Source organism: Solanum verrucosum, unplaced genomic scaffold (assembly GCF_900185275.1).
Source record: "Solanum verrucosum unplaced genomic scaffold, falcon-dt-bn FXZP01000079.1, whole genome shotgun sequence".
In the NCBI taxonomy this organism is placed as follows: Eukaryota; Viridiplantae; Streptophyta; class Magnoliopsida; order Solanales; family Solanaceae; genus Solanum; species Solanum verrucosum.
The window spans coordinates 1,323,307-1,336,990 of record NW_026020368.1 but is presented as its reverse complement, the minus strand read 5'-3'; the positions used below and the strand labels follow the sequence as shown (position 1 = coordinate 1,336,990).

Here is a 13,684-nt window from a genome sequence, read left to right as displayed (position 1 = left end):
TTAAAGATGATATTATTAATTTGATGATTTATTATTTAAGTAGTTAAGTCAAATTTTAGAATATAACTTAATGAATTCATTTACTTATTTGTCGAAAATCTGGGCATATGATCAAGGCTTCCCTCCATTTTTCTTTATTTTAGTGTACTTATCTGCACTTCGCGCGAAATTGAATATATTTTTTAATAATTGATGTCCTTAATTGACTATTTTTCAATTAAAAGTGTATAAAAAGCAATACAAATCAAGCCACGATCTTGATGTTGTCTATTCAGAAAATTGCTAGAAAGATAATTAATTTCCGCTTAACATTGCCGATATAAAGAAGAAAAACATAAAAATTATCTTAAGAAAAAAAAATTAAGTTGATTATACAACATTACATTGGAGATTATACTTTGCAATGGAAAATAAAAGAATTGAAACACATACTATATAATAAAATGTATATTTATAAGAAGTCATGATGTCATTAGTAATTTGATGTGTACTTATCTACTCGATTATATGAATTATCATAGAGTGACAAAATATTAAGTTTTTTAGAGTACATCAAGTGTCAAGTTGTAGAAAGGTATACCAAGAGTTGGATCAATGTTTGTCCCTAACACATGAAGAGGAGTGGAAGAGTTTTATAACATTAATCTAATTCTTATTGTAGTCATCACTAAAAAAAATTAATATATGATAATAACTATTCAAAAAACAACTCCTTTAATGTGAAAAATTAAGATAGATAATTTTTACTTTAAATAATTACAAGTTAAATACATATTAATCACGCATGCACATTTATTATAGCATAACTATAAAATAACTTTTTATTATATATGTACACATAAATGATAATTCTTTCATCATTCTTTTTATTAAATAATTTACTTATTAATTAAAAGTTTTAAAAATACTAAAAATATGATTTATTTATTTACTTATTTTGTGATTGATTTCTAATATGATAGAACATATCATATATTTTTAGGGGTAATACTATCTAATTGCTATAAGAAATGTACCATAGGTAATATTATACCTTTCAACAATGCCAAAAAAATAGAATATTAATTAGAAATTGATAAACAGATACACACATATAAAGGAGTGGAAGAGTTTTATAACCTTAATTTGATTATCATTGTAGTCATCACTAAAATTTTTTATATATGATAATAACTATTCAAATGATAACTCCTTCTTTAATGTGAAAAATAAGATAGATAATTTTTTCTTTAAATAATTATAAGTTAAATATATATTATCACAAATGCACTTTTATTATAGCATAACTATAAAATAACTTTTTATTATATGTGTACAAATAAATGAGAATTTTTTATTCATTCTTTTCATTAAATAATTTTTTTGTTAATTAAAAGCTTTAAAAATACTAAAAAGATGGTTTACGTACTTATATATTTTTAGGGGCAATAATATCTAATAGCTATGAGAAATGTACCATAGGTAATATTATACCTTTCAACAATGACAACAAAATAGAATATTAATTAGAAATTGACAAATAGATACACATATAAAGGAGTGGAAGAGTTTTATAACATCAATCTAATTATCATTGTAGTCATCACTAAAAAAGATTAATATAAGATAATAACTATTCAAAAGATAACTCATTCTTTAATGTGAAAAATAAGATAGATAATTTTTGCTTTAAAGAATTATAAGTTAAATATATATTAATCACAAATGCACATTTATTATAGCATAACTATAAAATAACTTTGAGAAATTTTTCTTCATTCTTTTCATTAAATAATTTATTTATTAATTAAAAGTTTAAAAATACTAAAAAGACGGTTTACTTATTTATTTTGTGATTGATGTCTAATATGGTAGACCATATAATATATTTTTAGGGATAACAATATCTAATAGCTATGAGAAATGTACCATAAGTAATATTATACCTTTCAACAATGAAAAGAAAATTTAGAATATTAATTAGAAATTGACAAATAGGTACACACAAAAACAAAAACAAAAATGTGATACTTTTCATCTTCATTCATTCGCATAATAACAATGTTAGTAGATATCTAATCAAAATAAAATAAAAAGAATAGAATAATATTAATTGAAATCAAAACAATACATTAATGAATCTTCAAAATATTTGGAAACCATTCAAACTTTTATATTAATATGACCATCTCTTTTGATGAATCTTCCAAGATAATTAAGTTTCCTTCTTCATTTTGATGAAGTTGTAGCAAACTAATGTGAACATCTCTATGATGAATTTTTGAAGAATATATATATGATTTTTATCAAAGTGAAGACCATATCATGACATTATTAAGTACATGAAAGATGTAAGAAAAGAAAAGAATGAAAAAATGGAAATGAACATTGAACATCTCTAAAGATAATTGTTATTTATAGATTGGGTAAATCATAACAATAGTTAGAAAGAAGTTGAAGAGGCATATTATTTAAGTAGAGAAGATAAATAGATGGAGGTTTTTTGTAACTTATTAGACACAATTAGAATAGTAAATATGATTGAATTTTTAAGTTAATAAACAATTATTTATTGAGAAAATGATTTAAAAAAATCAAAAAAAAAAAGAAAAAAAATATAAATGGGAATGGAGGCCATAGAGAGGTGCCACATCACCTTCTCTATGTTTCTCATATATATATATATATATATATATATATATATATAGATTTAGAATGTACAACACTAAGCACATATCATCCAACACTTGTCATGTGCTAAGTAGTAGATATTCCCACTTATTATATATAGTAATATAGATTTTCTAATTTTTATTCTAAGATTTAATTGATTAGAACAAAATTTTAATTATAATTTAAATAATTAATATTTTATAAATAAATTAGTAATGCCACAATTCTAGCAATATATAATGTTATTCATAAATATATTTTAACTTTTCTCTCTCTTATTATATTTTCCTTAAGCAGTATTTGTCTTCTAATATTTTAAAAATAATAATAAGGAATTGATAACTTAAGATTTTTCGTTAATAATTCTGAATTCTCAGCATATTTTAAAGGGAAAGATCATCAGAAGATTTCAACCAAATTAACTTGATTCAAAAAAAGAAGAAGACATACTCATAGGGAAAAAAGAATAGTTTATTATGTATTTATGGACAAGGTAATATATTATTATGATTATGACATTATTAATTTATTTATGAAGTATTAATTATCTAAATTATATTAGAGTCATGATTTAATCAATTAAATTTTAGCTATTAAATTTTCTATACGTATAGAGAGGAGCCGGATACACATCTAATGATAGTGTCCAATAGTCGTTATAAAAATTATGGCCAAACACATACATAGCCCCCTTAACTTATCGTTTGGTAGAGTGTATTAAAAATAATAATGCATGCATTAGCCTTGCGTATTACTAGTACCTTGTTTGGTACTCTTTTTCAACCTATGTATAACTAATACTTGCATTAGTTATACACCCAATGGTGTATTAAGGTCTGTATTGCTAATACCATGGATTTCTAGGTATTAGCAATACAATGGTTTTAATGCATGCATTAACTCAATTGCCCTTCAATACATTTTTTTTATATCTTTTCCACCATAATAGTGAAGGGTCTCTTTGTAAATATTTTTTTTAATGCAATACATTCTATTTTTACAAGTATTTTATTATAAAATATATTTACTTATTTTTCTTAGTATTCTAACTTTTTTTCCTTTTTAATTTTTCTTTTTCTTTCTTCTTTCTTCTTCAAAAATTCATTGTCATCTCCATTGAAACTTCTCACTTTCAATGTCACCATTTTTACCACAACTTCACCTTTTCTTTTTTACTACTATTAGTTTTACTCTCTTTAATTTTAAAACTTTATCTAAATATTTTCTTACATTTCGAATAATTTGATAAACCCATTAGATTTCAAGACGATTAGGAAGTATCATATAGTTTTTTTATCCGATTTCAATTAAGTTCTTTCAAGTTTCAGAAAATTCATTGATTCTTTTAAAATAATTGTTTTTAATTTTGAAGTTATATGAAAAAGAGTAATTGATGATACCTTCAAAATTTTCAATTTTCTTAGAAAAATAATTAGTTTTGTTATCAATAATTCAATACAGTCTAGAAAATAGTATGAATTCATTTTTATAAAAAAATCACTGAAATAAAGAATTTGACTGGAGAAGGAGAAGAAGAAGAAGAAGAAAAAGAAAAGAAATAAAAAATTGGAAGAGAGGTTCAACTTGACGTGGGGGGTTGTGAATTACGTAGGGATTTTCCTAGGGATTAGTATGAAAATCTGCAGGAAACTTATTTTCCTGCAAATTTTCATACTAATTTCCAGAAAAATCCCCATGTAATTCACCCTTTTCTTGTAGCGATGGGAGGTGAAGAAAAAGAAAGAAAATGGAGGCATGAATCACTTGAAAGTGGGGGTGGAAGATGAAGTGAAATTTAAGATGAATCAAAATTAAAATAAGAGAGAGAGAGAGAGAAATAAAGAAAAAAACTTGAAATAAAAAAATATATTTTTAATTAAATTAACACGTGTCATGTAATGATTGGTGTGTGAACACACTTGATTCTTAAATCAGGGGCTGATCGAAAAATGATATAATAATATATGTTCAAAATTGTTTAGTGGGGTAGTAGGACAGTTGCAAAGTTAATGTGTCTTTTTGAAAATCCGAGACAACTTCAGAGGTGACTTTATATCTTTTCTTTAAAAATAATATATGTATAACTAATGCAAACATAACTAATATATACATTGCTAATGCAAGCATTACTAATACACTCTATTTAACATTAGTTTTATACACTCTACCAAACGACCCTAAATTTCATTTTGACACTCCAATTCAATCTTGTTTTATTTTAACCTTTCAATTTTATTTCCAATGAACCATTTAAACACAAAATGTTGACCGAACATATAAGTGAACTTATTCATCTAAAATTCGTGTGACGAGATCCTTTTTAACGTTAATAGTCGACATTTTTATCCTTAAGAACTTTCTCCTTTATTTATTTTCTCTATCTTCTCTTCAACTCTATTTTCTCCTTCATCTACTTATCCATTTATTTTCTTCATCTACCTTCTTCTCTATTCAACTCTCTTTATGCTATGATTTGCAGATCTTTTTTCAAAGACATACATGATAAATATCAAAATTGTTAACTTTTAGAAACTATTTTCCTCCTTAGATAAATAATAAGAAGGTTACCTGGTGTAATCTTTAATCGAAATACCACCAATTCTTCTATTACATACTCACTTCGACCTTGCTAAACAAAACACTAAATTCTTGATAAATAATGCATTAATCTTCTACTTTCATGATCTGTTTCTCTCAATTAGTAGAATACAAGAAATACCAACAGTATAATAATTTCCTTAAGATTGATGTTCATCTTGTGTTCCTAAGATACTTAGAACAAAACTTTGAAGAACTTGGTAAGAAACAACAAAGTTTAAAGAGTATTTTCAAAACTAGAAAGTTAAAACTAGTAGAGAAAATAGAATTAGAAACATGTTAGAAACAATATACAAAATATTTTTTTGAAAGAAAGAAAATCGAGTCCATTGAATGCACAATGTCCCCTTAAGAAAATTATTCCCCTCAAGTACCCGAGGTTAATGTAATATATCCTCCCAGGATAGAACGATCTTACTCACCGGTGTATCGGTACCTAAAACCACGGTGTCAGCGAACCACTCAACGACAATTAAGTACACTTAGAATACTAGATTTAGTAGTAGTAGAAGAAGTCCAGAATATTGGTTCTTTTAAAATGAGAGAAAATCTCTCAATTTATAGAAAATAAAGGGTAGTGTGAAAAAGTTCTTATTGTGCCTTACCGGAAAGGTCACAACCCTTTGAAAAAGTCACAATCTTTCGGAAATGTCACAACCTTTCATAAAAGTCACAACTTTTCATAAAAATCACAACTTTTCATAAAAGTCACAACTCTTCATAAAAGTCACAACTCTTCATAAAAGTCGCAACTTTTTATAAAAGTCACAACTCTTCATAAAAGTCGCAACTTTCATAAAAGTTACAACTCTTCATAAAAATCACAACTCTTCATTTTTCATATACACCTTTTAAAACCCAACAATTATTAATGTGATGATTTATTATTTAAGTAGTTAAGACAAATTTTAGAATATAATTTAATGAATTCATTTACTTATTTGTCGAAAATCTAGGCATATGATCACGGCTTCCCTCCATTTCTCTTTTTTTATTATTCTCTAATTTTTATTCTAAGATTTAATTGATTAGATCAAAATTTTAATTATAATTTAAATAATTAATATTTTATAAATAAATTAGTAATGCCACAATTATAGCAATATATTATGTTATTCATAGATATATTTTAACATTTCTCTCTCTTATTATATTTTCCCTAAGCAGTATTTATCTTCTATTTTTTTTAAGAAAAATAATAAGTAATTGATAACTTAGATTTTTTGTTAAGATCATCAGAAAATTTCAACCAAATTAACTTAATTCAAAAAAAGAAGAAGACAAATACTCATAAGGAAAAAATAAAAGTTTATTATATATTTATGGACAAGATAATATATTATTATGATTATGACATTATTAATTTATTTATAAAGTATTAATTATCTAATTTATATTAGAGTCTTGATTTAATCAATTAAATTTTAGCTATTAACTTTTTTATATGTCATGTATTTTTAATTCAAGTAAATACTTGGGGAATATGGAGAGGAGCTGGATACACATCTAATGATAGTGTCCAATAGTCGTTATAAAATTATGGCCAAACACATACATAGCTCCTTTAACTTAAAACTAAATTTCATTTTGGCACTCTAACTCAATCTTGTTTTATTTTAACCTTCAATTTTATTTCCAATGTACCATTTAACACACAAAATGTTGACCGAACATATAAGTAAACTTATTCATCTAAAATGCGTGAGAAGAGATCCTTTTTAACGTTAATAGTCGACATTTTTATCGTTAAGAACTTTCTTCCCTATTTATTTACTCTATCTTCTCTTCAACTCTATTTTCTCCTTCATCTACTTATCCATTTGTTTTCTTCATCTACCTTCTTTTCTATTCAACTCTCTTTGTGCTAAAGGTATTATTTTTTAAAATTTAAATTTATATAATTCATCTTGTATCAATTACATTTTATGTTATAAAAGACTCCATAAAATGTTAAAATAATAAGTAAATAGCTAGATTGAGGAAACAATATCAAATCAAAATTTAGAATTATAACTATCCAAATGATGTCAAATGCTTTGTTAATGCCGTATAAATTTTTAAAAAATGGATATATTCATAATAACATAAACAAGATGTTTATAACTTATGTCACAAATCGATCTCAACAATAAATTTGGTAATAAATTAAATATAGGCAATAAGTGTTTTTAGTTATTATTTTCTTTGTCGCTGGCTCACTACATTTAATACCGTGAAAAGTATAAATGAGATCGAAAATGAGAAATATGAAAGTCTTAAACCAAATTTTGAAAAAATATATGAAAGTATATAAATTCGGTCAACTTAATTTGAAAAATACACCTATTTTTTTTTTTAAATCAATAGAATTCGGTTTGTTTTTATCGCAAAAAAAAAGCTTGAAGAGTATAAATGAGAAATATGAAAGACTTGAACCAATAAGCACCAATGATCTAGTGGTAGAATAGTATCTTATTACCACATTAAAGATGGAGATTAACATTTTTATAGTTATATATGTATTTTAAAATTGATCGAGTTTGATTGGTTTTTCATTTTTTTAAAATTGTGTGTTTAAAAATGATTAATTTTATATAGTTAAAATACCAATCGATTCAGATGAATTTTTGGACGGACAAGCATTTTCCCACAAACAAGTTTTTGTCAATTTTTTCCTAAAATAATCAGCTATTAATATTTGAATGTGAGACCTCAAGATACTCAATCCATTTCATTAATCAAACCCACCCTTGGCTGCATTGACATAATTGATCCATTCAATTTAATACATTCAATTATTCTCAGTACACATACTTAAACAAACCGAAAAAAAGAGGAAGAACTACAGAGGATGCATTGACTTTTCTATATATTTCACAACAAAAACATCAAAATTCTTCATTGTTTCTATAATCTATGGCAATTAAATATAGATTTTCCTTTTTCTCCGCGGTTAATCCATGCGTTTCAGTCATATCCAAATCTTTCGGATTAGTTTCATTAGGGAGTTTCCATTCAAAGTGGTAGAGTAACTGAGCTAAAGGATGTATAACATTAACAACCCTGGACACACCCTTCGTCCTGGACCAAATGGAATAAATTCAAAATGATTTCCCATAAAGTCAATAGAAGAGTTCTCAAATCTTTTTGGTATAAAATTTTCCGGATCATCCCAACTTTCAGGATCTCTTGCGAGTGCCCATGCATTGACTAGTACTCGAGCCTTTAGAGGTATGGTGTATCCATCTATAACTGTTTGCTCCCTACATTCCCTAGACCCTAGAAGAGGAGCTGGCGTATGTAGCCTTAATGTTCCCTTAATCACTGACTGACTTTAGGTATGTCAAGTTTTCAACTTCTTCTTCACTAAAATTTTGTTTTCCTTTAAAAACTCGTCTCACTTCACTTTGAGCCTTGATCATAACATTCGGGTTCTTTATCATTTCTGATAACGCCCAAATAATAGTTGAAGATGAAGATCCAGTTCCTCCTAGGAATATGTCCTACATCAACAACAAAAAAAATAATAATCCTAGAAAAGGGAATTAAAGGAAACGCGTACGAACAAAGATAAAGAAGGAGAGCAAACTTACAAAAATCACAGCTTTAATATGGTCATTTGTGATTGGATATTGAAGTTGGGAGTTCTCTTTCACCCTTAAGAAAACATCAACCAAATCTTCGTCTCCAAATTCACCATTTCCCTTCTTCCCAGCTGCTTTATTTTCGATATGCTCATTCAGAATTTCCTCCATAACTGCATCAACTTTCTTATGCGCATTCACCATTCTAGTTTTCTCACCTCTTAGGTTGTGAAGTAATTTCCAGGTAGGGAACAAATCACCCACAAAAAATCCTGCTCCTAATAACAGTACTTCCTTCAAAATTGTTAAGAATTCGTCTCGATTTTTGCATATTTTTCCAAAGGCTGATCTACAAATGATAGAGTTGGAAAACAGAAAAATAATTTGTGTCATGTTGATTGTATTACCCATCGTGGAACGAATTGATGAAATAAGATTTGAAAGCTCATCCTCTCGAACTGCACCATATGACTTAACCATCTTCGTACTAAGAAGTTCTAAAGTACAAATTTTACGCATTTGTCTCCAATAATCACCATATTGACTGAATGCAATATCTTTATTGTTGTAAAATATGATGTTTGTAGATGTAAGTTGTGGCCTATTAACAAAGGCGAGATCATGAGTTTTTAGAACTTGTTTTGCCATACTAGGTGATGATATGACCACGGTAGGAACTTGCCCCATTTGCAAATACATAAGAGGTCCATATCTTTGAGATAAATTTCTAAGAACGCGATGTGGAAGTCCTCCTCCGATCAAGTGATGCAGACATCCAATAATGGGAAGTTTCCATGGACTTGGAGGCAATTTTTTTTTTTTTATTCCTCCATTTTCTAATTACAATAAAAAGGGTGAAGAAGAAGAGAAGCCATGAAGCTAAGGAGTAATTGATCTCCAGTGAAAGGAATAAGGATTATTAATGAATGAGAAGTTTAGTTTAAATTAAAGAAGAAAAATTGTATTCCCAACGTCTTTTGGCACGTCTTATTATATAAAGAAGATGAGAACAGATACCGAAAACCTCCTTTGTTTGAATTTTGTATTTATTAGCTTTTAAATAAAGATAACAAATCGTCTTTAATTATTTAAATTTTAATATTCAAATGTGTATTTAGATTCAGTCATTGTAATGAAACTGAGTCATGTTAAGTTGTCTGATCTAACCAGATTATTTTATTAATTCTGAAAGCGAGGAGCTGAAGTAATGTTAAGAAATTGTGTCAAGCACTTAATTGAAGTTGGTTTATCTGGAATTAGTTATTTTGAAAAATATCTGATAAATACACCTACAAGTGGAGAATAGCTTGCCTATCCCCAGCCCTAATTAGGGGTGGCATATAATAAAAGAATTGTGATTTTGACTTTTCAAAAAATATTTCAAATTATATCCCAACTAACATCTTATATGTATATAAACAAGAAGAAGTTACTCGAATGTTAAACACCCCTCACTTTTTATTCTAAAATTGAAAATTAGAATCACCGAGGAAAAAAAAAGGTGATAAAAAAACCTTTTTTTTTAGCAAGGTTGGGTTCCATATGTGTCAAACAGCAATTAATCGCCAGAATTTACCTCCAATGACTCGAGTGAAGTTTGTTATACCCAAAAGGAATTCAATTTTACTCAATTCAATCTTTGACTAAAAAACCTGAACTCCAAAGTTTTAATTCCTAGGTTTTAGATAAAATCTCATTTTTTTGGTGTTTTTATATAATGCTCGTGGTTCATACACCTATTTTGAAGTAACATATAAAAATGGGGTGAGACATTATCCCAAAAATCCAAATAGTATTTATTATCTCAGAAATTAGCTAGTTTTTAAGATTGTAATGGATGATAGTGATAATTATGATGATGGTGATTGACAATTTATAATGGTTGTTGATGGTGGTGGTTGTCTGTAGTGATTAGTGTTTATTGCACCAATGTAAATTAGTGGTGATGATTTTAAATAGTGGCTAGTGATGGTACCGAAGGCTAACTGTGGTGATTGGTGGCGACAGAAGCAAGGGCGTATCTAGAGGGGGTGTTGTGGCTTCACGTGAACCCATGCTCCCTTCTCTAGATCATATATAATAGTGTTATATTTTTAAAAACAATATAATTTACATATAGAGGTGTGAATCCGTGTTCAAAGTATCATATAATAATATGATGATGATTGGTGCACCTCTCTAAGAGAGGATAGAAATTTAAATCTTATATCTATCTTGTCTTTTTGAGTAAAATCTCTCTAAGTGGTTATCGGTTACACTTTTGGCGTCTCAACTAATTTTTCTTTTGTTTTTTGTCTTTAATCTTTCAAAATTTTCAAGTGTGTTACATTAAAAATTTAGCACTGTAAAATTTTTATATAATTAAATCAAATGTGTATATTAAAATTTAAAGCTAGTAATATTATATATTTTGGACCTATAATTTTTAAAATTTAATGGTTCATATTAATAATCTAAAATTCAAACCGATCAAATTTATATTTAAGATGCATTTTTTTGGTAATCATGCACCCATCTCGCGAAAATCTTGGATAGAAGTAGTTGATGAGGATGGTGATTGTAGGTGGTGGGAGTTGATATTGGTGGATAGTGGTTGTTAGTAGTGAAGAGCCATTTTTATAGAAATTCTTGAACTGACATATTAGTGATATTAAGATTTTGTTATATACTCCCTCTGTTCAATTACACTTGTCACTTATTCCTAAAATAAATTTTCATTTTTACTTGTCACTTTTGACATATCAAGAACAGACGATTATATTTTCCCATGTTTTACCCTCAGCATTAAATACTCTTTCTCCAAATCATCTTTTAAGACTTAATACTAAACAATCATTTAATAGGGATAGTTTGGTAAAATACCTATATCAATAATTGTTTTCTTAATGGGTGTGTCAAGTCAAACAATGACAACTAAAAATGAGCGGAGGGAGTATCTAAATCATTCAAATTCATCAGGCCAACAAAATTTTAAAAAACAAATTTATTCGTTGAGAACAATTTATACATCTGTGATTGGGGTTGAAAATCGTGTTTGGAGCGCATGTAAAAATCATATTTAATCTCAGTCACGTGTTTGAAGTTTTTTTGTCAATTTTTTTGTTCTTCGAGTTTCAACAATTCAACACTCAAATCTACTCCAAACAAGCTTTGATTTGAAACATAAATTCCATATATCATAAAGAACAAAGTTTAATCCTTAATTGTGAAATAATGACAAAATCTAACAAATTCATTTAGCACTCATTTTTAAAAAATTCATTTATAAGTCATACATGATTTTAAGTTTTTTATTTTTGTTTGAAAAACAACTCTCGATCATTAATTTGTCAAATAATGACAAATCTAACCAACTGGACTCTCGATCATTAGTATCATTTGAATTTTTTACTTATGACTGCACTCGGTACATATATGACTGGAACATTTGTTAAAATTGAATAAATTCAGTTTTATATGTCTAAATGCAGAAGCAAAACAAAAGCATGTGTTTTTGCATGATAATTACCTAAATACTGAATAGTCATGATTTTTATTTTTTTTACTTAAATAGGAAAACTAAAACAGGCACCTCATGAAATTTTTAGTATATTAAAAACCAAAGGCATAAAGATTTCCATCGACTAGTAAGGAAAGGAAAAGTAGCTTTAATTTGATGGATATTGCATAGTAGCTTTTAGCCACTTTTATAATGGTCCAATACCCAAACAATTATGAATGTCGTTATTGAAAAAATTATATTTTCACCCAACTTATTGTGTATGGTCTGATTTCTAATTTAAAAGCAAATAAATTCCAATTTTAAAATTTCATATTTCCATCTTGTCACTCAACGCTTCACCCTAAATTCTTTTTATTTCTTGGAAGTTGAAGAAGAAAAGTAGTCTTCCATCATATTATGTCTAGAGGATTGTAGGTCACAATTTATAACCAATCAGAAGTACTGCTTTTTTTAAAAAAAAATTATCACCATATGGTGGTGAGACCTCTATATTGATGAATAAAATTGCAAAGCTAAGGAGAGCTTAAGCTCGGCCCATTATTCAAGTAGCTGGTTTGCAAAAATTAAGGAATCAATAAAAACTATACAAGTTTTGCACAAATTTATAAGTCCAGCGTAATAGACAAAATTAACTATAACATCTCAAGTGGATCAGTTATATACAAAATAATGTTTCCTCTGCTTATGCCTTAGGGACTCCATTTGTATGAGATCAAGTTTGTAAGGTCCGATGGCTATCGATGGTAGGTGAGCCTGTGCAAAAATAAACAACTCCTCATTTGTAATACTCCATTTTGCCAAGACATCTGCAACTTGGTTGGCCTCCCTATAACAATGTCTAATCTCACAAGTAATAGTACTTGAGATATTTTGAATACAAGTAATGATATTCTTCATTTGCCAATGGATATTGTAATTACCTTTGATCATGTCAACAACTATCTTTGAATCACATTCCAAGATTACATTGCTAAGCTCATGTTGAGAACACCATTCCAGACTATTTAAAGCAGCATTGGCTTTGACTATATTGGTAATATCCCTACCAATACTTCGAGCAAAGGCTATAATAATTTTACCTCTATGATCTCTACAAATCCCTCCAGTTCCAGCTCTTCCAATGGCATCCATGCTTCCATCAGTATTAATCTACACCAAATTTTCAGGGGGTTTGATCCATCTAACCACACTATATTCATTTTTTTGGGAATAAAGTCAGTGATCTGTTGATAGATAACTCCCCACCTAGAGCTTCATTCTATATTAGTCTTTGCCCTAGACACCAACCATTTTAGATGAGATAGAATTTGATATTGAATCCTCTTTGTATAACATTTGTTTCCTCTATAAATTACTGAACATCTCGCTT

General features: G+C 27.7%; 1 pseudogene across 1 annotated transcript; it reads right to left on the bottom strand.

Moving 5' to 3' along the window:
* Positions 1–8,117: 8,117 nt before the first annotated feature.
* On the bottom strand, positions 8,118–13,446 carry LOC125837977 (premnaspirodiene oxygenase-like; annotated as a pseudogene). The gene is made up of 3 exons (XR_007443546.1): positions 13,282–13,446; positions 8,823–9,708; positions 8,118–8,732 (listed from the first exon to the last, which is right to left on the bottom strand). The product of XR_007443546.1 is annotated as a premnaspirodiene oxygenase-like (transcript).
* Positions 13,447–13,684: the final 238 nt, after the last annotated feature.